The sequence below is a fragment of the Somniosus microcephalus genome, chromosome 11 (assembly GCF_052327205.1).
Source record: "Somniosus microcephalus isolate GS21.2 chromosome 11, FLI_Smic_1.0, whole genome shotgun sequence".
Taxonomy (NCBI): Eukaryota; Metazoa; Chordata; class Chondrichthyes; order Squaliformes; family Somniosidae; genus Somniosus; species Somniosus microcephalus.
Genome location: NC_140997.1, coordinates 159,486,493 through 159,509,664, shown reverse-complemented (window position 1 = coordinate 159,509,664; position 23,172 = coordinate 159,486,493). Strand labels below are relative to the sequence as shown.

Here is a 23,172-nt window from a genome sequence, read left to right as displayed (position 1 = left end):
CAGAGCGAGAGCGAGAAGCGAGGAGAGCGAGGCGCGCCAGAGCGAGAGCGAGACGCGAGAGCGAGCGCGCCAGAGCGAGAGCGAGAGAGAGAGCGAGCGCGCCAGAGCTGAGAGCGAGAGCGAGCGCAGGCGATGAGCGAGAGCGAGAGAGCGAGCGCGCCAGAGCAAGCGAGAGCGAGCGCGCCAGAGCGAGAGAGCTGAGAGCGAGAGCGAGCGCGCCAGAGCGAGAGCGAGAGAGCGAGCGCGCCAGAGCGAGAGCGAGAGCGAGCGCGCAGAGCGAGAGCGAGAGAGCGAGCGCGCCAGAGCGAGAGCGAGAGAGCGAGCGCGCCAGAGCGAGAGCGAGAGAGAGAGCGAAGCGCGCCAGAGCGAGAGCGAGAGAGAGAGCGAGCGCGCCAGAGCGAGAGCGAGAGAGAGAGAGGCGAGCGCGCCAGAGCGAGAGAGAGAGCGAGAGAGCGAGCGCGCCAGAGCGAGAGCGAGAGAGCGAGCGCGCCCAGAGCGAGAGCGAGAGAGATCGAGCGCGCCAGAGCGAGAGCGAGAGATAGCGAGCGCCAGAGCGAGCGAGAGAGCGAGCGCGCAGAGCGAGAGCGAGAGAGCGAGCGCGCCAGAGCGAGAGCCGAGAGCGAAGGAGAGCGAGCGCGCCAGAGCGAGAGCGAGAGAGCGAGCGCGCCAGAGCGAGAGCGAGAGAGCGAGAGAGCGAGCGCGCCAGAGCGAGAGAGCGAGCGCGCCAGAGCGAGAGCGAGAGAGCGAGCGCGCCAGAGCGAGAGCGAGAGAGAGAGCGAGCGCGCCAGAGCGAGAGCGAGAGAGCGCGCCAGAGCGCGAGAGAGAGAGCGAGCGCGCCAGAGCGAGAGCGAGAGAGAGAGCGAGCGCGCCAGAGCGAGAGAGAGAGAGCTGAGCGCGCCAGAGCGAGAGCGAGAGAGCCAGAGCGAGAGAGCGAGCCAGAGCGAGAGAGCGAGCGCGCCAGAGCGAGAGCGAGCGCGCCAGAGCGAGAGCGAGAGAGCCAGAACCAGAGCGAGAGCGAGAGAGCGAGCGCTAGAGAGAGCGAGCGCGAGAGAGAGAAGCGAGCGCGAGAGCGAGAGAGCGAGCGCGCCAGAGCGAGAGCGAGAGAGAGCGAGCGCGCCAGAGCGGAGAGCGAGAGAGAGCGAGCGCGCCAGAGCGAGAGCGAGAGAGAGCGAGCGCGCCAGAGCGAGAGCGAGAGAGAGCGAGCGCGCCAGAGCGAGAGCGAGAGAGAGCGAGCGCGCCAGAGCGAGAGCTGAGAGAGAGAGCGAGCGCGCCAGAGCGAGAGCGAGAGAGAGCGAGCGCGCCAGAGCGAGAGCGAGAGAGAGCGAGCAGCGCCAGAGCGAGAGCGAGAGAGAGCGAGCGCGCCAGAGCGAGAGCGAGAGAGAGCGAGCGCGCCAGAGCGAGAGCGAGAGGAGAGCGAGCGCGCCAGAGCGAGAGAGCGAGAGAGAGCGAGCGCGCCAGAGCGAGAGCGAGAGAGAGCGAGCGCGCCAGAGCGAGAGCGAGAGAGAGCGAGCGCGGCCAGAGCGAGAGCGAGAGAGCGAGCGCGCCAGAGCGAGAGCGAGAGAGAGCGAGCGCGCCAGAGCGAGAGCGAGAGAGAGCGAGCGCGCCAGAGCGAGAGGAGAGAGCGAGCGCGCCAGAGCGGAGAGCGAGAGAGAGAGAGCGAGCGCGCCAGAGCTGACAGCGAGAGCGAGAGAGCGAGCGCGCCAGAGCGACAGCGAGAGCGAGAGAGGAGCGAGCGCGCCAGAGCGACAGCGAGAGCGAGCGGCGCGCCAGAGCGAGAGCGCGAGCGCGCCAGAGCGAGAGCGAGAGAGCGAGCGCGCCAGAGCGAGAGCGAGAGAGCGAGCGCACCAGAGCGAGAGCGAGAGCGCGCCAGAGCGAGAGCGAGAGCGCGCCAGAGCGAGAGATGCGAGAGCGAGAGAGCGGAGCGCGCCAGAGCGAGAGCGAGAGAGAGAGCGCCAGAGCGAGAGCGAGAGAGAGCGAGCGCGCCAGAGCTGAGAGCGAGAGCGAAGCGCGCCAGAGCGAGCGAGAGAGAGCGCGCCAGAGCGAGAGCGAGAGCACCAGAGCGAGAGCGAGAGAGAGCGAGCCAGAGCGAGAGCAAGAGAGAGCGAGCCAGAGCGAGAGCGAGAGCGAGCGCACCAGAGCGAGAGCGAGAGAGAGCGAGCGCGCCAGAGCGAGAGCGAGAGAGAGCGAGCGCGCCAGAGCGAGAGCGAGCGCGCCAGAGCGAGCGCGCGCCAGAGCGAGAGCGAGAGAGAGCGAGCGCGCCAGAGCGAGAGAGAGAGCCGAGCGCGACAGAGCGAGAGAGAGAGCTGAAGAGAGAGCGAGCGCGCCAGAGCGAGCGCGCCAGAGCGAGAGAGAGAGAGCGAGCGCGCCAGAGCGAGAGAGAGCGAGCGCGCCAGAGCGAGAGAGAGCGAGCGCGCCAGAGCAAGAGAGAGAGCGAGCGCGCCAGAGCGAGAGAGCGAGCGCGCCAGAGCAGAGAGCTGAGAGCGAGCGCGCCAGAGCGAGAGCGAGAGCGAGAGCGCGCCAGAGCGAGAGCGAGAGCGAGAGCGGAGAGCGAGAGCGCGCCAGAGCGAGAGAGCGCACCAGAGCGAGAGCGAGAGCGAGCGCACCAGAGCGAGAGCGAGAGAGGCGAGCGCGCCAGAGCGAGAGCGAGCGCGCCAGAGCGAGAGCGAGAGAGAGCGCGCGCCAGAGCGAGAGCGAGAGCGAGCGCGCCAGAGCGAGAGAGAGCGAGCGCGCCAGAGCGAGAGCGCGCCAGAGAGCGAGCGCGCCAGAGAGCGAGCGCGCCAGAGCGAGAGGCGAGAGCGAGCGAGCGCGCCAGAGCGAGAGCGAGAGAGAGCGAAGCGCGCCAGAGCAGAGAGCGAGAGAGAGCGAGCGCGCCAGAGCGAGAGCGAGAGAGAGCGCGCCAGAGCGAGAGCGAGAGAGAGCGAGCGCGCCAGAGCGAAGAGCGAGAGAGAGCGAGCGCGCCAGAGCGAGAGCGAGAGAGAGAGCGAGCGCGCCAGAGCGAGAGAGAGCGAGCGCGCCAGAGCGAGAGCGAGAGAGAGAGCGAGCGCGCCAGAGCGAGAGCGATGAGCGCCAGAGCGAGAGCGAGGAGCGAGCGAGCGCGCCAGAGCGAGAGCGAGAGAGAGAGCGAGCGCGCCAGAGCGAGAGCGAGAGAGCGAGCGCGCCAGAGCGAGAGAGCGAGAGCGAGAGCGCGAGCGCGCCAGAGCGAGAGCGATGCGCGCCAGAGCGAGAGCGAGAGCGCCAGAGCGAGAGCGAGAGAGAGCGAGCGCGCCAGAGCGAGAGAGAGCGAGAGAGAGCGAGCGCGCCAGAGCGAGAGAGGCCGAGCGCGCCAGAGCAAGAGCGAGCGCGCGAGAGCGAGAGAGAGCGACCGCGCCAGAGCGAGAGCGAGAGAGAGCGAGCGCGCCAGAGCGAGAGCGAGAGAGAGAGCGAGCGCGCCAGAGCGACAGCGAGAGCGAGAGAGAGAGAGCGAGCGCGCCAGAGCGAGAGCGAGAGCGAGCGCGCCAGAGCGAGAGCGAGCGCGAGCGCGCCAGAGCGAGAGCGAGCGCGCCAGAGCGAGAGCGAGAGCGAGCGCGCCAGAGTGAGAGCGAGAGAGCGAGCGCGCCAGAGCGAGAGCGAGAGAGAGCGAGCGCGCCAGAGCGAGAGAGCGAGCGCGCCAGAGCGAGAGCTGAGAGCGCCAGAGCGAGAGCGAGCGCGCCAGAGCGAGAGAGCGAGCGCGCGCAGAGCGAGAGCGAGAGAGAGCGAGCGCGCCAGAGCGAGAGAGAGAGAGCGCGCCAGAGCGAGAGCGAGAGAGAGCGAGCGCGCCAGAGCGAGAGCGAGAGAGAGCGAGCGCGCCAGAGCGAGAGCGAGAGCGAGCGCGCCAGAGCGAGAGCGAGAGAGAGCGAGCGCGCCAGAGCGAGAGCGAGAGAGAGGCGAGCGCGCCAGAGCTGAGAGCGAGAGAGAGAGCGAGCGCGCCAGTGCGAGAGCGAGAGCGATGCGCGCGAGAGCGAGAGAGAGCGAGCGCGCCAGAGCGAGAGCGAGAGCGAGAGCGAGAGAGAGAGGCGAGCGCGCCAGGTGCGAGAGCGAGAGCGAGCGCGCCAGAGCGAGAGCGAGAGAGAGAGCGAGCGCGCCAGAGCGGAGAGCGAGAGAGCGAGCGCGCCAGAGCGAGAGCGAGAGAGAGAGGGAGCGCGCGAGAGCGAGAGAGAGCAAGCCAGAGCGAGAGCGAGAGCGAGAGAGCGAGCGCACCAGAGCGAGAGCGAGAGAGAGCGAGCCAGAGCGAGAGAGAGCGAGCGCGCCAGAGCGAGAGCGAGAGAGAGCGAGCGCGCCAGAGCGAGAGAGAGAGAGAGCGAGCGCGCCAGAGCGAGAGAGAGAGAGAGCGAGCGCGCCAGAGCGAGAGAGAGCGAGAGAGAGCGAGCGCGCCAGAGCGAGAGAGCGAGCGCGCCAGAGCGAGGAGCGAGCGCGCCAGAGCGGAGAGCGAGAGCGAGAGCGAGCGCGCCAGAGCGAGAGCGAGAGAGCGAGAGAGCGCGAGCTAGCGCGCGAGAGCAGAGCGCGCCAGAGCGAGAGAGCGAGAGAGAGCGCGCCAGAGCGAGCGCGCCAGAGCGAGAGAGAGAGGCGAGCGCGCCAGAGCGAGAGAGAGAGCGAGCGCGCCAGAGCGAGAGAGAGCGCTGCCAGAGCGAGAGAGAGCGAGCGCGCCAGAGCGAGAGAGCGAGCGCGCCAGAGCGAGAGCGAGCGCGCAAGAGCGAGAGCGAGAGCGAGAGCGCGCCAGAGCGAGAGCGAGAGCGAGCGCGCCAGAGCGAGAGCGAGAGCGAGAGAGAGAGCGCGCCAGAGCGAGAGCGAGAGAGAGAGAGAGAGCGAGCGAGCCAGAGCGAGAGAGCGAGCGCGCCAGAGCGAGAGCGAGCGCGCCAGAGCGAGAGCGAGCGAGCGCGCCAGAGCGAGCGCGCCAGAGCGAGAGCGAGCGCGCCAGAGCGAGAGCGAGAGAGCGAGCGCGCCAGAGCGAGAGCGAGGAGAGAGCGAGCGCGCCAGAGCGAGAGCAAGAGAGAGCGAGCGCGCCAGAGCGAGAGAGAGCGAGCGCGCCAGAGCGAGAGCAAGCGCGAGAGAGAGCGAGCGCGCCAGAGCGAGAGCGAGAGAGAGCGAGCGCGCCAGAGCGAGAGAGAGCGCTGAGCGCGCCAGAGCGAGCGAGAGAGCGAGCGCGCCAGAGCGAGAGCGAGGAGCGAGAGAGCGAGCGCGCGAGAGCGAGCGAGAGAGAGCGAGCGCGCCAGAGCGAGAGAGCGAGCGCGCCAGAGCGAGAGAGAGCGAGAGAGAGAGCGAGAGAGAGAGCGAGAGAGAGAGAGCGAGAGAGAGCGAGAGAGAGAGCGCCAGAGCGAGAGAGCGAGCGCGCCAGAGCGAGGAGCGGAGAGAAAGAGAGAGGTGAGCGCGCCAGAGCGAGAGAGAGCGAGCGCGCCAGAGCGAGAGCGAGAGCGAGAGAGAGAGCGAGCGCGCCAGAGCGAGTGCGAGCGCGCCAGAGCGAGAGCGAGAGAGAGAGAGCGAGCGCGCCAGAGCGAGAGCGAGAGCGCCAGAGCGAGAGCGAGAGCGAGAGCGCTAGAGCGAGAGCGCCAGAGCGAGAGAGCGAGAGAGCGCGCGCCAGAGCGAGACCGAGAGAGAGAGCGAGCGCGCCAGAGCGAGAGCGAGAGCGAGCGCGCCAGAGCGAGAGCGAGAGAGAGAGCGCGCCAGAGCGAGAGCGAGAGCGCGCGCCAGAGCGAGAGCGAGAGAGAGCGCGCCAGAGCGCGCCAGAGCGAGAGCGAGCGCGCCAGAGCGAGAGCGCGCCAGAGCGAGAGCGAGAGAGAGCGCGCCAGAGCGAGCGAGAGCGAGCGCGCGGCAAAAAGCGAGAGAGCGCCCCAGAGCGAGAGCGCGCGCCAGAGCGAGAGCGAGAGCGCGCGCCAGAGCGAGAGCGAGCCAGAGCGAGAGCGAGAGCGCGCGCCAGAGCGAGAGCGAGAGAGCGCGCCAGAGCGAGAGCGAGGAGAGCGCGCCAGAGCGAGAGCGCGCGCCAGAGCGAGAGCGCGCGCCAGAGCGAGAGCGAGAGCGCGCGCCAGAGCGAGAGCGAGAGCGCGCGCCAGAGCGAGAGCGAGCCAGAGCGAGAGCGCGCGCCAGAGAGCGCGCCAGAGCGAGAGCGCGCGCCAGAGCGAGAGCGCGCGCCAGAGCGAGAGCGAGAGCGCGCCAGAGCGAGAGCGAGAGAGAGCGCGCCAGAGCGAGAGCGAGAGAGCGCGCCAGAGCGAGAGAGCGAGAGAGCGCGCCAGAGCGATGCGCGCGCCAGAGCGAGCACGCGCGCCAGAGCGAGAGCGAGAGAGCGCGCCAGAGCGAGAGCGAGAGAGCGCGCCAGAGCGAGAGAGCGCGCCAGAGCGAGCGCGCGCCAGAGCGAGCACGCGCGCCAGAGCGAGAGCGAGAGAGCGCGCCAGAGCGAGAGCGAGAGAGCGCGCCAGAGCGAGAGCGAGGAGAGCGCGCCAGAGCGAGAGCGAGAGAGCGCGCTGAGAGCGAGAGAGCGCGCGAGAGCGAGAGAGCGCGCGAGAGCGAGAGAGCGCGCGAGAGCGAGAGAGCGCGCGAGAGCGAGAGAGCGCGAGAGCGAGCCAGAGCGAGAGCGAGGAGAGAGCGCGCCAGAGCGAGAGCGAGAGAGCGGCGCCAGAGCGAGAGCGAGAGAGCGCGCCAGAGCGAGAGAGCGCGCCAGAGCGAGAGCGAGAGCGCGCGCCAGAGCGAGAGAGAGAGAGCGCCAGAGCGAGAGCGAGAGCGAGCGCGCCAGAGCGAGAGCGAGAGAGAGAGCGCGCCAGAGCGAGAGCGAGAGAGAGCGCGCGAGAGCGAGAGAGAGCGCGCCAGAGCGAGCGAGAGAGAGCGCGCCAGAGCGAGAGCGAGAGAGAGAGCGCGCCAGAGCGAGAGCGAGAGAGAGAGCGCGCCAGAGCGAGAGCGAGAGAGAGAGAGAGCGCGCCAGAGCGAGAGCGAGAGAGAGCACGCCAGAGCTGAGAGCGAGAGAGAGAGAGAGCGCGCCAGAGCGAGAGCGAGAGAGCGAGAGCGCGCCAGAGCGAGAGAGAGCGCGCCAGAGCGAGAGCGCGCCAGAGCGAGAGCGCGCCAGAGCGAGAGCGAGAGAGAGAGCGCGCCAGAGCGAGAGAGAGAGCGCGCCAGAGCGAGAGCGAGAGAGAGAGCGCGCCAGAGCGAGAGCGAGAGAGAGAGCGCGCCAGAGCGAGAGCGAGAGAGAGAGAGCGCGCCAGAGCGAGAGCGAGAGAGAGAGAGCGCGCCAGAGCGAGAGCGAGAGAGAGAGCGCGCCCCAGAGCGAGAGCGAGAGAGCGCGCGCCAGAGCGAGAGAGAGCGCGCCAGAGCGAGAGCGAGAGAGAGCGCGCCAGAGCGAGAGCGAGAGAGAGCGCGCCAGAGCGAGAGCGAGAGAGCGCGCCAGAGTGAGAGCGAGAGAGAGAGCGCGCCAGAGCGAGAGCGAGAGAGAGAGCGCGCCAGAGCTGAGAGCGAGAGCGCGCCAGAGCGAGAGCGAGAGAGAGCGCGCCAGAGCGAGAGCGAGAGAGAGAGAGAGCGCGCCAGAGAGCACGCCAGAGCGAGAGCGAGAGAGAGCGCGCCAGCGAGAGAGAGCGCGCCAGAGCGAGAGCGAGAGAGAGAGAGCGCGCCAGAGCGAGAGCGAGAGAGAGAGAGCGCGCCAGAGCGAGAGCGAGAGAGAGAGAGCGCGCCAGAGCGAGAGCGAGAGAGAGCGCGCCAGAGCGAGAGCGAGAGAGAGAGAGAGCGCGCCAGAGAGCGCGCCAGAGCGAGAGCGAGAGAGAGCGCGCCAGCGAGAGAGAGCGCGCCAGAGCGAGAGCGAGAGAGAGAGAGAGCGCGCCAGAGCGAGAGCGAGAGAGAGAGAGAGCGCGCCAGAGAGCGCGCCAGAGCGAGAGCGAGAGAGAGCGCGCCAGAGCGAGAGCGAGAGAGAGCGCGCCAGAGCGAGAGCGAGAGAGAGCGCGCCAGAGCGAGAGCGAGAGAGAGCGCGCCAGAGCGAGAGCGAGAGAGAGCGCGCCAGAGCGAGAGCGAGAGAGAGCGCGCCAGAGCGAGAGCGAGAGAGAGCGCGCCAGAGCGAGAGCGAGAGAGAGCGCGCCAGAGCGAGAGCGAGAGAGAGCGCGCCAGAGCGAGAGCGAGAGAGAGCGCGCCAGAGCGAGAGAGAGCGCGCCAGAGCGAGAGCGAGAGAGAGCGCGCCAGAGCGAGAGCGAGAGAGAGCGCGCCAGAGCGAGAGCGAGAGAGCGCGCCAGAGCGAGAGCGAGAGAGAGCGCGCCAGAGCGAGAGCGAGAGAGCGCGCCAGAGCGAGAGCGAGAGAGCGCGCCAGAGCGAGCGCGCGCCAGAGCGACGCGCGCGCCAGAGCGAGAGCGAGAGAGCGCGCCAGAGCGACAGCGAGAGAGCGCGCCAGAGCGAGAGCGAGAGCGAGAGAGCGCGCCAGAGCGAGAGCGAGAGAGCGCGCGAGAGCGAGAGAGCGCGCCAGAGCGAGAGAGCGCGCCAGAGCGAGAGCGAGAGAGAGCGCGCCAGAGCGCGCCAGAGCGAGAGCGAGGCGCGCCAGAGCGAGAGCGAGAGAGAGCGCGCCAGAGCGAGAGCGAGAGCGAGCGCGCCAGAGCGAGCGAGAGCGAGCGCGCGGCAAAAAGCGAGAGAGCGCCCCAGAGCGAGAGCGCGCGCCAGAGCGAGAGCGAGAGCGCGCGCCAGAGCGAGAGCGAGCCAGAGCGAGAGCGAGAGCGCGCGCCAGAGCGAGAGCGAGAGAGCGCGCCAGAGCGAGAGCGCGCGCCAGAGCGAGAGCGAGAGCGCGCGCCAGAGCGAGAGCGAGAGCGCGCGCCAGAGCGAGAGCGAGAGCGCGCGCCAGAGCGAGAGCGAGCCAGAGCGAGAGCGCGCGCCAGAGAGCGCGCCAGAGCGAGAGCGCGCGCCAGAGCGAGAGCGCGCCAGAGCGAGAGCGAGAGAGCGCGCCAGAGCGAGAGCGAGAGAGCGCGCCAGAGCGAGAGCGAGAGAGCGCGCCAGAGCGAGAGCGAGAGAGCGCGCCAGAGCGAGAGCGAGAGAGCGCGCCAGAGCGAGAGCGAGAGAGCGCGCCAGAGCGAGAGCGAGAGAGGCGCGCCAGAGCGAGCGCGCGCCAGAGCGAGCACGCGCGCCAGAGCGAGAGCGAGAGAGCGCGCCAGAGCGAGAGCGAGAGAGCGCGCCAGAGCGAGAGCGAGAGCGAGAGAGCGCGCCAGAGCGAGAGCGAGAGAGCGCGCCAGAGCGAGCGCGCGCCAGAGCGAGCACGCGCGCCAGAGCGAGAGCGAGAGAGCGCGCCAGAGCGAGAGCGAGAGAGCGCGCCAGAGCGAGAGCGAGAGCGAGAGAGCGCGCCAGAGCGAGAGCGAGGAGAGCGCGCGAGAGCGAGAGAGCGCGCGAGAGCGCGCGCGAGAGCGAGAGAGCGCGCGAGAGCGAGAGAGCGCGCCAGAGCGAGAGCGAGAGAGCGCGCCAGAGCGAGAGCGAGAGAGCGCGCCAGAGCGAGAGCGAGAGAGAGCGCGCCAGAGCGAGAGCGCGCGCCAGAGCGAGAGCGAGAGAGCGCGCCAGAGCGAGAGCGAGAGCGCGCGCCAGAGCGAGAGCGAGAGAGAGAGAGCGCCAGAGCGAGAGCGAGAGAGAGAGCGAGCGCGCCAGAGCGAGAGCGAGAGCGCGCCAGAGCGAGAGCGAGAGAGAGCGCGCGAGAGCGAGAGAGAGCGCGCCAGAGCGAGAGCGAGAGAGAGAGCGCGCCAGAGCGAGAGCGAGAGCGCGCCAGAGCGAGAGCGAGAGAGAGAGCGCGCCAGAGCGAGAGCGAGAGAGAGAGCGCGCCAGAGCGAGAGCGAGAGAGAGAGAGAGCGCGCCAGAGCGAGAGCGAGAGAGAGCACGCCAGAGCGAGAGCGAGAGAGCGCGCCAGAGCGAGAGCGAGAGAGCGAGAGCGCGCCAGAGCGAGAGAGAGCGCGCCAGAGCGAGAGCGAGAGCGCGCCAGAGCGAGAGCGAGAGAGAGAGCGCGCCAGAGCGAGAGAGAGCGCGCCCCAGAGCGAGAGCGAGAGAGAGAGCGCGCCAGAGCGAGAGCGAGAGAGAGAGCGCGCCAGAGCGAGAGCGAGAGAGAGAGAGCGCGCCAGAGCGAGAGCGAGAGAGAGAGAGCGCGCCAGAGCGAGAGCGAGAGCGAGAGAGAGAGCGCGCCAGAGCGAGAGCGAGAGAGAGCGCGCCAGAGCGAGAGAGAGCGCGCCAGAGCGAGAGCGAGAGAGAGCGCGCCAGAGCGAGAGCGAGAGAGAGCGCGCCAGAGCGAGAGCGAGCCAGAGTGAGAGCGAGAGAGAGAGCGCGCCAGAGCGAGAGCGAGAGAGAGAGAGCGCGCCAGAGCGAGAGCGAGAGAGAGAGAGCGCGCCAGAGCGAGAGCGAGAGAGAGCGCGCCAGAGCGAGAGCGAGAGAGAGAGCGCGCCAGAGCGAGAGCGAGAGAGAGCGCGCCAGAGCGAGAGCGAGAGAGAGAGAGCGCGCCAGAGCGAGAGCGAGAGAGAGAGAGAGCGCGCCAGAGCGAGAGCGAGAGAGAGAGAGAGCGCGCCAGAGAGCGCGCGAGAGCGAGAGCGAGAGAGAGCGCGCCAGAGCGAGAGAGAGCGCGCCAGAGCGAGAGCGAGAGAGAGCGCGCCAGAGCGAGAGAGAGCGCGCCAGAGCGAGAGCGAGAGAGCGCGCCAGAGCGAGAGCGAGAGAGAGCGCGCCAGAGCGAGAGCGAGAGAGCGCGCCAGAGCGAGAGCGAGAGAGCGCGCCAGAGCGAGCGCGCGCCAGAGCGAGCGCGCGCGCCAGAGCGAGAGCGAGAGAGCGCGCCAGAGCGAGAGCGAGAGAGCGCGCCAGAGCGAGAGCGAGAGAGCGAGAGAGCGCGCCAGAGCGAGAGAGCGCGCCAGAGCGAGAGAGCGCGCCAGAGCGAGAGCGCGCGCCAGAGCGAGAGCGAGAGAGAGCGCGCCAGAGCGCGCCAGAGCGAGAGCGAGCGCGCCAGAGCGAGAGCGAGAGAGCGCGCCAGAGCGAGAGAGCGCGCCAGAGCGAGAGAGCGCGCCAGAGCGAGAGAGCGCGCCAGAGCGAGAGAGCGCGCCAGAGCGAGAGCGCGCGCCAGAGCGAGAGCGAGAGAGAGCGCGCCAGAGCGCGCCAGAGCGAGAGCGAGCGCGCCAGAGCGAGAGCGAGAGAGAGCGCGCCAGAGCGAGAGCGAGAGAGAGCGCGCCAGAGCGAGCGAGAGCGAGCGCGCGGCAAAAAGCGAGAGAGCGCCCCAGAGCGAGAGCGCGCGCCAGAGCCAGAGCGAGCCAGAGCGAGAGCGAGAGCGCGCGCCAGAGCGAGAGCGAGAGCGCGCGCCAGAGCGAGAGCGCGCGCCAGAGCGAGAGCGAGAGCGCGCGCCAGAGCGAGAGCGAGAGCGCGCGCCAGAGCGAGAGCGAGAGCGCGCGCCAGAGCGAGAGCGCGCGCCAGAGCGAGAGCGCGCGCCAGAGCGAGAGCGCGCGCCAGAGCGAGAGCGCGCGCCAGAGCGAGAGCGCGCGCCAGAGCGAGAGCGAGAGAGCGCGCCAGAGCGAGAGCGAGCGCGCCAGAGCGAGCGAGAGAGCGCGCCAGAGCGAGAGCGAGAGAGCGCGCCAGAGCGAGCGCGCGCCAGAGCGAGCACGCGCGCCAGAGCGAGAGCGAGAGAGCGCGCCAGAGCGAGAGCGAGAGAGCGCGCCAGAGCGAGAGCGAGAGAGCGCGCCAGAGCGAGAGCGAGAGAGCGCGCCAGAGCGAGCGCGCGCCAGAGCGAGCACGCGCGCCAGAGCGAGAGCGAGAGAGCGCGCGAGAGCGAGAGAGCGCGCGAGAGCGAGAGAGCGCGCGAGAGCGAGAGAGCGCGCCAGAGCGAGAGAGCGCGCCAGAGCGAGAGAGCGCGCCAGAGCGAGAGAGCGCGCCAGAGCGAGAGAGCGCGCCAGAGCGAGAGCGAGAGAGCGCGCCAGAGCGAGAGCGAGAGAGCGCGCCAGAGCGAGAGCGAGAGAGCGCGCCAGAGCGAGAGAGCGCGCCAGAGCGAGAGCGCGCGCCAGAGCGAGAGCGAGAGAGAGAGAGCGCCAGAGCGAGAGCGAGAGCGAGCGCGCCAGAGCGAGAGCGAGAGAGAGAGCGCGCCAGAGCGAGAGCGAGAGAGAGCGCGCGAGAGCGAGAGAGAGCGCGCCAGAGCGAGCGAGAGAGAGCGCGCCAGAGCGAGCGCGAGAGAGCGCGCCAGAGCGAGAGCGAGAGAGAGAGCGCGCCAGAGCGAGAGAGAGAGCGCGCCAGAGCGAGAGAGAGCACGCCAGAGCGAGAGCGAGAGAGAGAGAGAGCGCGCCAGAGCGAGAGCGAGAGAGAGAGAGCGCGCCAGAGCGAGAGAGAGCGCGCCAGAGCGAGAGCGAGAGCGCGCCAGAGCGAGAGCGAGAGAGAGAGCGCGCCAGAGCGAGAGCGAGAGAGAGAGCGCGCCAGAGCGAGAGAGAGCGCGCCCCAGAGCGAGAGCGAGAGAGAGAGCGCGCCAGAGCGAGAGCGAGAGAGAGAGCGCGCCAGAGCGAGAGCGAGAGAGAGAGCGCGCCAGAGCGAGAGCGAGAGAGAGAGAGCGCGCCAGAGCGAGAGCGAGAGAGAGAGCGCGCCAGAGCGAGAGCGAGAGAGAGAGCGCGCCAGAGCGAGAGCGAGAGAGAGCGCGCCAGAGCGAGAGAGAGCGCGCCAGAGCGAGAGAGAGCGCGCCAGAGCGAGAGCGAGAGAGAGCGCGCCAGAGCGAGAGCGAGAGAGCGCGCCAGAGTGAGAGCGAGAGAGAGAGCGCGCCAGAGCGAGAGCGAGAGAGAGAGAGCGCGCCAGAGCGAGAGCGAGAGAGAGAGAGCGCGCCAGAGCGAGAGCGAGAGAGAGAGAGCGCGCCAGAGCGAGAGCGAGAGAGAGCGCGCCAGAGCGAGAGCGAGAGAGAGAGAGAGCGCGCCAGAGAGCGCGCCAGAGCGAGAGCGAGAGAGAGCGCGCCAGCGAGAGAGAGCGCGCCAGAGCGAGAGCGAGAGAGAGAGAGCGCGCCAGAGCGAGAGCGAGAGAGAGAGAGAGCGCGCCAGAGCGAGAGCGAGAGAGAGAGAGAGCGCGCCAGAGAGCGCGCCAGAGCGAGAGCGAGAGCGAGAGAGAGCGCGCCAGAGCGAGAGCGAGAGAGAGCGCGCCAGAGCGAGAGCGAGAGAGAGCGCGCCAGAGCGAGAGCGAGAGAGAGCGCGCCAGAGCGAGAGCGAGAGCGCCAGAGCGAGAGCGAGAGAGCGCGCGCCAGAGCGAGAGCGAGAGAGCGCGCGCCAGAGCGAGAGCGAGAGAGAGCGCGCCAGAGCGAGAGCGAGAGAGCGCGCCAGAGCGAGAGCGAGAGAGAGCGCGCCAGAGCGAGAGCGAGAGAGAGCGCGCCAGAGCGAGAGCGAGAGAGAGCGCGCCAGAGCGAGAGCGAGAGAGAGCGCGCCAGAGCGAGAGCGAGAGAGAGCGCGCCAGAGCGAGAGCGAGAGAGAGCGCGCCAGAGCGAGAGAGAGCGCGCCAGAGCGAGAGCGAGAGAGAGCGAGAGAGAGCGCGCCAGAGCGAGAGCGAGAGAGCGCGCCAGAGCGAGAGCGAGAGAGAGCGCGCCAGAGCGAGAGCGAGAGAGCGCGCCAGAGCGAGAGCGAGAGAGCGCGCCAGAGCGAGAGCGAGAGAGCGCGCCAGAGCGAGAGCGAGAGAGCGCGCCAGAGCGAGCGCGCGCCAGAGCGAGCGCGCGCGCCAGAGCGAGAGCGAGAGAGCGCGCCAGAGCGAGAGCGAGAGCGAGAGAGCGCGCCAGAGCGAGAGCGAGAGCGCGCGAGAGCGAGAGAGCGCGCGAGAGCGAGAGAGCGCGCGAGAGCGAGAGAGCGCGCGAGAGCGAGAGCGCGCGCCAGAGCGAGAGCGAGAGAGCGCGCCAGAGCGAGAGCGAGAGAGCGCGCCAGAGCGAGAGCGAGAGAGCGCGCCAGAGCGAGAGCGAGAGAGCGCGCCAGAGCGAGAGAGCGCGCCAGAGCGAGAGCGAGAGAGCGCGCCAGAGCGAGAGCGAGAGAGCGCGCCAGAGCGAGAGAGCGCGCCAGAGCGAGAGCGCCAGAGCGAGAGCGAGAGCGCCAGAGCGAGAGCGAGAGCGAGCGCGCCAGAGCGAGAGCGAGAGAGAGAGCGCGCCAGAGCGAGAGCGAGAGAGAGCGCGCGAGAGCGAGAGAGAGCGCGCCAGAGCGAGCGAGAGAGAGCGCGCCAGAGCGAGAGCGAGAGAGAGAGAGCGCGCCAGAGCGAGAGCGAGAGAGAGAGCGCGCCAGAGCGAGAGCGAGAGAGAGAGAGAGCGCGCCAGAGCGAGAGCGAGAGAGAGCACGCCAGAGCGAGAGCGAGAGAGAGAGAGAGCGCGCCAGAGCGAGAGCGAGAGAGAGAGAGCGCGCCAGAGCGAGAGAGAGCGCGCCAGAGCGAGAGCGAGAGCGCGCCAGAGCGAGAGCGAGAGAGAGCGCGCGCCAGAGCGAGAGAGAGCGCGCCAGAGCGAGAGCGAGAGCGAGAGCGCGCCAGAGCGAGAGCGAGAGAGCGCGCGCCAGAGCGAGAGCGAGAGAGAGAGAGCGCGCCAGAGCGAGAGCGAGAGAGAGAGAGCGCGCCAGAGCGAGAGCGAGAGAGAGAGCGCCAGAGCGAGAGCGAGAGAGAGCGCGCCAGAGCGAGAGCGAGAGAGAGAGCGCGCCAGAGAGCGCGCGAGAGCGAGAGAGAGCGCGCCAGAGCGAGAGCGAGAGAGAGCGCGCCAGAGCGAGAGCGAGAGAGAGCGCGCCAGAGCGAGAGCGAGAGAGAGCGCGCCAGAGCGAGAGCGAGAGAGAGAGAGAGCGCGCCAGAGAGCGCGCGAGAGCGAGAGAGAGCGCGCCAGAGCGAGAGCGAGAGAGAGCGCGCCAGAGCGAGAGCGAGAGAGAGAGCGCGCCAGAGCGAGAGCGAGAGAGAGAGAGAGCGCGCCAGAGCGAGAGCGAGAGAGAGAGAGCGCCAGAGCGAGAGCGAGAGAGAGCGCGCCAGAGCGAGAGCGAGAGAGAGCGCGCCAGAGCGAGAGCGAGAGAGAGCGTGCCAGAGCGAGAGCGAGAGAGAGCGCGCCAGAGCGAGAGCGAGAGAGCGCGCGCCAGAGCGAGAGCGAGAGAGAGCGCGCCAGAGCGAGAGCGAGAGAGAGCGCGCCAGAGCGAGAGCGAGAGAGAGCGCGCCAGAGCGAGAGCGAGAGAGAGCGCGCCAGAGCGAGAGCGAGAGAGAGCGCGCCAGAGCGAGAGCGAGAGAGAGCGCGCCAGAGCGAGAGAGCGCGCCAGAGCGAGAGCGAGAGAGCGCGCCAGAGCGAGAGCGAGAGAGAGCGCGCGAGAGAGAGAGAGAGCGCGCCAGAGCGAGAGCGAGAGAGCGCGCCAGAGCGAGAGCGAGAGAGAGCGCGCCAGAGCGAGAGCGAGAGCGAGAGAGCGCGCCAGAGCGAGAGCGCGCCAGAGCGAGAGCGAGAGAGAGAGAGCGCGCCAGAGCGAGAGAGAGCGCGCCAGAGCGAGAGCGAGAGAGAGAGCGCGCCAGAGCGAGAACGAGAGAGAGCGCGCCAGAGCGAGAGCGAGAGAGAGAGCGCGCCAGAGCGAGAGCGAGAGAGAGAGAGAGCGCGCCAGAGCGAGAGAGCGCGCCAGAGCGAGAGCGAGAGAGAGCGCGCCAGAGCGAGAGCGCGCCAGAGCGAGAGCGAGAGAGAGAGAGCGCGCCAGAGCGAGAGCGAGAGAGAGAGAGCGCGCCAGAGCGAGAGAGAGAGAGCGCGAGAGAGAGAGAGCGCGCCAGAGCGAGAGAGCGCGCGAGAGCGAGAGAGCGAGCGAGCGAGCGGAGAGAGCGCAAGCGCGCCAGAGCGAGAGAGAGCGAGCGCGCGAGAGCAAGAGAGAGAGCGCGAGCGCGCCAGAGCGAGAGCGAGAGAGCGCGAGCGCGCCAGAGCGAGAGCGAGAGCGAGAGCGAGAGCGAGAGCGAGCGAGCGCGCCAGAGCGACAGCGAGCGAGCGCGCCAGAGCGAGAGCGAGAGCGAGCGAGCGCGCCAGAGCGAGAGCGAGAGCGAGAGCGCGCCAGAGCGAGAGCGAGAGCGAGCGCGCCAGAGCGAGAGAGAGCGAGCGCGCCAGAGCGAGAGCGCGCCAGAGCGAGAGCGAGAGAGAGAGAGCGCGCCAGAGCGAGAGCGAGAGAGAGAGAGCGCGCCAGAGCGAGAGAGAGAGAGCGCGCCAGAGCGAGAGCGAGAGAGAGAGAGCGCGCCAGAGCGAGAGCGAGAGAGAGAGCGCGCCAGAGCGAGAGCGAGAGAGAGCGCGCCAGAGCGAGAGAGAGAGAGAGAGCGCGCAAGAGCGAGAGAGAGAGCGCGCGCCAGAGCGAGAGCGAGAGAGAGAGCGCGCGCCAGAGCGAGAGAGAGCGCGCCAGAGCGAGAGAGAGAGAGAGCGCGCCAGTGCGAGAGAGAGAGAGCGCGCCAGTGCGAGAGAGAGAGAGCGCGCCAGTGCGAGAGAGAGAGTGCGCCAGAGCGAGAGAGAGAGAGAGCGAGCGCCAGAGCGAGAGAGAGAGAGCGAGTGCCAGAGCGAGAGAGAGAGAGCGAGCGCCAGAGCGAGAGCGAGCGCGAGCGATTTGGTGGAGAGTCCAGAACAACAGGGACATAACCTTAAAATTAGAGCTAGGCTGTTCAGACATGATGTCAGAAAGCACTCCTTCACACAAAGGGCAGTGGAAATCTGGAAAACTCTTCCCCAATAAGCTGTTGAGGCAAGGTCATTTGAAAATTTAAAAACAGAGATTGACAAGTGTAATGGAGTAAAGATACAGATCAGCCATGGTCTAACTGAATGGCAGAACAAGCTTGATGGGCTGAATTGTCTACTCCTGTTCCTATGTTTGTTAGCTTCCTGAATAACTGAGGAAGGTCCATTCAGACTAATGAGAGTCTAAATAGGTATGATCATTTGGGCAGCCAAACAAAATAGCCATCCCTGTCACACCATAGATAAGGGGGCAAAATAGCCACTTTTCTGGTGTCTACCTTGCTTCTTTGATGTTGACTTCAGGACTGCTTTAGGCAAGTGAAATGGCCCACCAGACTCTTTTCTACCAGCTTACCCCCATGATATAATGATAAACCGCCAAGACTTCTTGCTCTGAAAGATGCAGAATTGATTTCTGTGTCCTCCCATAATCAGCAAGAGAACATTTGTATTCTCAAATTCATGATAGATCCTTCATCTTAAGAGTTCAAGAGGTCATTCATCCCAATCACATGACATCACTGCAGGAGTTCCTCAGGGCCATGTCCTAGGCCCAACCATCTTCAGCTGTTTCATCAATGACCTTCCCTCCATCATAAGGGCAGAAGTGGGGATGTTCGCTGATGATTGCATACTGTTCAGCACCATTCGAGACTCATCAGATACTGACGCAGTCCGTGTCCATATGCAGCAAGACCTGGACAACATTCAGACTTGGGCTGACAAGTAACATTCGCACCACACAAGTGCCAGGCAATGACCATCTCCAACAAGCGAGACTCTAACCGTCTCCCCTTGACATTCAATGGCATTACCATCGCTGAATCCCCCACTATCCACATCCTGGGGGTTACCATTGATCAGAAACTGAGCTGGACCAGCCATATAAATACTGTGGCTACAAGAGCAGGCCAGAGGCTGGGAATTCTGCGGCGAGTGTCTCACCTCCTGACCCCCCAAAGCCTTTCCACCATCTACAAAGCACAAGTCAGGAGTGTGATGGAATACTCTCCGCTTGCCTGGATGAGTGCAGCTCCAACAACACTCAAGAAGCTCGACACCATTCAGGATAAAGCAGCCCGCTTGATTGGCACTCCATCCACCACCTTCAACATTCACTCCCTCCACCACCAGCGCATTGTGGCTGCAGTGTGTACCATCTACTAGATGCACTGCAGCAACTCGCCAAAGCTCCTTCAACAGCACCTTCCAAACCCACGACCTCTACCACTTAGGACAAGGGCAGCAGACGCATGGGAACATCACCACCTACAAGTTCCCCTCCAAGCCACACACCATCCTGACTTGGACCTGTATCGCCGTTCCTTCACTGTCGCTGGGCCAAAATCCTGGAACTCCCTTCCTAACAGCATTGTGGGTGTACCTACACCATATGGACTGCAGCGGTTCAAGAAGGTGGCTCACCACCATCTTCTCAAGGGCAATTAGGGATGGGCACTAAATGCAGGCCTAGCCAGCGGCACCCACATCCCATCAATGAATTAAAAAAAACTGACAAATCTTCTCAGCAATAAGAACCAGAATCTAGCATGTTATTACATTTCCAGCTCCAGGAATTCCACAACTGGTTTGTGAGGTCCCATTAAATCAGTAATTTCTACACCTACAGGAAAATAAACCCACACAATATTCAAACCCAAAAAACCAGTAAACAATGTCCAGTAGAGATAAGTCTTAGGAACATAGAGCACAGAACAAGAAAATGTCTCGATGTTGTGGTTGTACAATTAGTTTTTCCATGGACTCTAACCAACCCTTTTGACCTCCCGAGGGAAGTTTTGATAAAGCACCCAAAAGTTAAGTCCAGCAAAGCTACAGTGCTTACATTATTCATTCTTCACCACTTGCCTTTCATGACATCATTTCCAAGGTTCCAGCACCAAGGCATCATCGTCAAAACAGCTTTTGATCATCTTTACTTACCATTGTATCTCAAATCAATCTTAACCAAATATTCATCCATCTTTTGAATGGTATTAACACAGGATTAACTGCTTTCACTCAGGATCGATTCAACATATAGTCATTACTTTGTAATGGGGGTGGGGGGGGAAAGAGAAAGTATATTTTAAAGTTAAGACTGGTTAATTTCATTCTGGTCTCTAGCTCTGTGCTTAACAGTCCAAGTTATATAACCTGTCAGCCAACTATACCAGCGAAATAAAACTTAGAAGTTCTTCTGTAAAACACTCACCAACAATGTACAAAAATATTTAATTATGAACATTACATCTGCTGGCAGCTGCTATGGCCAAATCATTTTCTCTATAATCATCTATTTAATGGGTGTTAAAGATTTCCCCACCACCAATTTCCATCCCTCCCCCCGACCATTTATTCCTTACTGAGGCTGTTCCATTAGTTCTGGCTATCAGTCTTAACATTCATGTGCTCACTACATAAAACAGGCAAAGCAACAAATTCACTCCAAAGTATTGTCGTTTTCAAACTTGTGCGTGAGGGGCGCCCCCAGAACCTTCTCTCCTCTCCTCTCCCCCCGCCCCAAGATCCATTAACCAACCCCAGTTTGAAAATCTATTCATGGGGGAAACAAGCGTTTTTAAAACTATTAACAAAATAATTAAATTAAACCTAATAAAACAAAATTAGCCTGGCTCCCCACCCCCAAAAAGGCTTGATATAAAAATAGCCTGCATTTTTAATCGCGAAGTTTTGGCCGTGAGCCGGCGCGCCATCCGCCGATTAAAGCTGGAGCGGTTTGTAAATGTCCGCCGGTTGGTTTGCAAGAGAAATGGAGTGAATAATTCTGCTGGGAAAGTTTGGGGTGGGGAAGGAAAGAGACTAGAACACGACTTGCTGTGCTATGACCTGGCGCCCTCTCAATAACCCACCTCAAGTAATGCCTCAGATGGACCCTGCTGACCACACCCGTCACCGCCCCCTCTAGCGCAGGAAGCAATAGACCGCCAACCTTCCAGCAGCTCTCAGGCACTTCAGTTAGAAGGGATTCAAGTGAAAACCAAAGTAAGAAAAAAAAACTATTCGGTCAAACTTTTATTTCTTGTTCTGTATGCTCATCAGGTTGCTGATGAGAAGAGGCTGGTCCATTTTTATTGCTCTGTAAAAGGGAGAGAGTTTCTTGTTTGAACCAGTTCAGTGATGTTATGATTAACGGGGAAAGAGCAGGCTTGTTAACGCCCCAGGATTGCCCTGGACTCTCCAGGAATTGAAGGTTAATCTCTAGGACAGGGCTGTGAACAGCCCACCAGAAAAATCACAGGCTTAAAAAAGACAGGGTGTTTTTTTCATTTTCTTTGAACACTTATTTATTAGTTAATAAAAATATTAAGAGTTGGGGAAGAATGGCTGTTTGACTGTCGGGGCACTTGGAGGCAAGAGGTCATTTGATGCAACCTCTAGGATTAGGACCAACCACAGTTAGTATGCCTTGGAAGAAGGTGCATTTATGGGTAATTATATGGGCATTCCATTCTACTTGCAGGTCCTGGTGGAAGAGGAGTCATGCTGTACAGATGTGTTTGCACCTTAGATGCTCCATTCAAATATGTTCTCACACCGCCTGTCAGTAGACACCTGCCTGCGCAGTCTATGATCCCCATAGGGTGCCATCATAGAGTTATGTACACCACTACAACCAGACCTGGAAACCAATTTCAGCACTGTGATAGTTCTGTCAGTGGCTGTCAAGGCTTCAGCAGCATTGAACTCTACATGGCAGGTTCCTTCCAAGCAAGTGCAGAGATCTCTGTCATATTTCTCCCAGAGCTAGTGACAAATTATTTTCAAAAATATTAATTGACCTCCCATATTTGAAGATTTCCCACTACTGATGTGCTGATTTGTTTGATAATTGTTCTGCCTAGTTAATTTGGGTCAGATGCCTTTTAATATCTTGCTGAACTTTTTTTCTTTTTTCAGCCCAGCACCCTTATCTTTGACTCTACAGTGACTGATATACATATTTTGCTGTTGAGTGTTCCTATACACATTACCCTACATTTATTCACATTAAAATCTATCTGCATAATTAATATCATAATCACAGCCTCTGCATATTAGTCTAACTATAATCTATAACCAAACTCTATTATATGTATTACCTGCCTAAAATGTTCATGTTATCAGCAAATTCAGTATTACCACAATGTATCATTCAGTAATTTTGTGAACAGTTGGAATCCCAAAGCAGATTCCAGTAGAAAGACATTGGTTACTGTTTCCCTACAGAGCATTTTCCACTTGTCACCACCTATGTCTTCTATTGCTAAACCAAACCTTAACCTCCCTGAACAATTTGTTAAGAATTCTGTGAGCCTCAACCTTTGTCAAACACCTTGTTGAAAATCAAAGTAAACTAAATCAACTGATTACCCTCATCCACGAAGCATTTTTACTACCCCTGCTGGAGTATTGTGTCCAATTCTGGCCACCACACTTTTTAGGAAGGACGTGAAGGCTTTGGAGAGGGTACAGATGAGATTTACTAGAATGGGTCCAGGGATAAGGGATTACAGTTACGTGGATAGACTGGAGAAGCTGGGGTTGTTCTCTTTAGAACAGAGAAGGCTAAGAGGAGATTTGATAGAGGTGTTTCAAATCACGAAGGGGTTAGATATAGTAAATTAGGAGAAACTGTTTCCAATGGCTGAAGGGTCGATAATCAGGGGGGGCACAAATTTAAGGTGATTGGCAAAAGAACCAGAGGTGACATGAGGGAAAACTTTTTTACGCAACGAGTGGTTAGGATTTGGAATGCAATGCCTAATAGGGTGGTGGAAACAGATTCAATAGTAGCCTTCAAAAGGGAATTGGATAAATACTTGAAGGAGAAAAACTGCAGTGATATGGGGAACGAGTGGGTCTAACTAGATTGCTGTTCGAAAGAGCCAACGCATATGGGCCAAATGGTCTCCTGTGTTGTAGGGGAAGGCCAGCTCAAGGAGCAAGACGGTGGTTACACCTTCTTCTGGAAAGGCAAACCTGAAGAAGAATGCCGCCTCCATGGGGTAGGCTTCACCATAAAAAATGAGCTAGTTGAATGTCTCGGAGACTCCCCTTGTGGAATAAACGAACGCCTCATGACTCTACGGCTCACCCTAGCCCGGAACCAGTGCACTACGGTCATCAGTGCGTACGCCCCAACACTGGAAGCCACAGACGAGACCAAAGAGGAATTCTACTCCAACCTCGAACAATCCCTGTCGTGAGTCCCAACAGGCGACAAGCTGATCCTTCTTGGCAACTTCAACGCCAGAGTTGGAAAGGACACAGACCTCTGGGGAGGTGCGATCGGCAGAGAGGGGTTAGGGAAAGCCAACTGCACTGGTTCCCTCCTATTGACGCAATGCTTAGAACATGGCCTTGTCATAACCAACACCTTGTTCCGTCAGAGAGACAAGTACAAGGCTTCATGGCAACACCCTCACTCCATGCACTGGCATCTGCTGGACTATGTCATCGTCCAAACGAGGGACCGCAAGGACGTCTGCATCACCCATGCCATGACAGGAGCTGGCAACTGCTGGACAGACCACCGCCTAATCCGCTCTGTCATCTCCATCAATGTAGCCCCAAAACAGCGGCGGCAACAGAAGCAATGCCACAGGAAAATCAACACTGGAGCACTCAAAGACCCTGCTAAGAAAGCCCTATTCAGCCTGCGCCTCACAACCAACCTGACGACTCCCAGTGATTCAGAGACACAGAATGTCCACAGCGACTGACCTGCACTCAAGGCCTCCTTAATCAGCACCTGTGAAGAGATACTCGGTCACTCAACCAGGAAACACCAAGACGGGTTCGACGAGAATGACCAGGAGATCCAGGAGCTAATAAGCCGCAAGCGCAAGGCATTCCTGATCTGGAAACAGAAACAGAACTCGAGAGCAAGAAAGCAGCTCTACAGACGCCTGAAGGTCGAGGTCCAACAAAAAACTCGTGACCTAAAGATAGAGTTGCAAAATTCCGGGAATTTTTAAAAGAGGAAACTTTCCATGGGAATTTTTGGGAATTTTGGGAATTTTGAGTTTTTTTTGCACACTGATGGGTTTTGTCTCTGACCCTTATATTATCTTTGTCCTCAAAATTAGACATACTGTTTCATACAAGTAAAAACAAGCTTTCAAAACTTTATTTAGGTTATAATTTTGAACTTTATTGAACCCCCACAAAAAAGACCCATCTAAAATAAAATAAAAAGAGCGTCAGCTTATTTAGCCTGTAATTTGCCCTTATTTTTCCCTTATGAGTCTTCTACTCATCATTGCTCCTCCTGATTCTCTGACTCTGGCTCTGACTTGTCCATTTCCTCCTCTGTGTCACTGTCTAGCTGTGTGGTGGACACTTCTGTATCTGGCTCAATAAGTTGTAGGTTCGCCCGGATAGCCACCAGTTTCTCCACTCTGTTGTTAGTCAGCCTGTTGCGCACCTTTGTATGCGTATTCCCAAAAAGTGACCAGTTTCGTTCAGAGGCCACTGATGAAGGTGGGATTTGGAGCATCACCGATGCACTGGGTGACAGGGCCTCAGATGTACAAAGTCCCTTCCACCAGGTA

General features: G+C 62.7%; 1 protein-coding gene across 1 annotated transcript in view; it reads right to left on the bottom strand.

Moving 5' to 3' along the window:
- Nucleotides 1-19,661, bottom strand: part of LOC147110967 (protein NEDD1-like) — a 122,812-nt gene extending 103,151 nt beyond the window's left edge. The window contains exon 1 of the mRNA XM_086001390.1: nucleotides 19,489-19,661. The gene's annotated coding sequence lies outside the window, so the exon portion shown is untranslated. The remainder of the gene's footprint in view (nucleotides 1-19,488) is intronic.
- Between the last annotated feature and the right edge of the window lie 3,511 nt (nucleotides 19,662-23,172).